Here is a 227-nt window from a genome sequence, read left to right on the forward strand (position 1 = left end):
TTAGGTTTTTGTCACACACACACACACACACACACACACACTCAGGACTGTAAGATACAGTCAGGAAGCACACAGGAGTTTCCAGGGATGATACTATCATGAGTGCTTTAATTTCTTCATACTTGCTTCTTTTTGAAAATATCTTTTTAAAAATGTACTGTTTTGGGCTTCCCTGGTGGCGCAGTGGTTGAGAGTCTGCCTGCCGATGCAGGGGACACGGGTTCGTG

This window comes from Lipotes vexillifer, unplaced genomic scaffold, assembly GCF_000442215.2.
Source record: "Lipotes vexillifer unplaced genomic scaffold, Lipotes_vexillifer_v1.1 scaffold1242, whole genome shotgun sequence".
Taxonomy (NCBI): domain Eukaryota; kingdom Metazoa; phylum Chordata; class Mammalia; order Artiodactyla; family Lipotidae; genus Lipotes; species Lipotes vexillifer.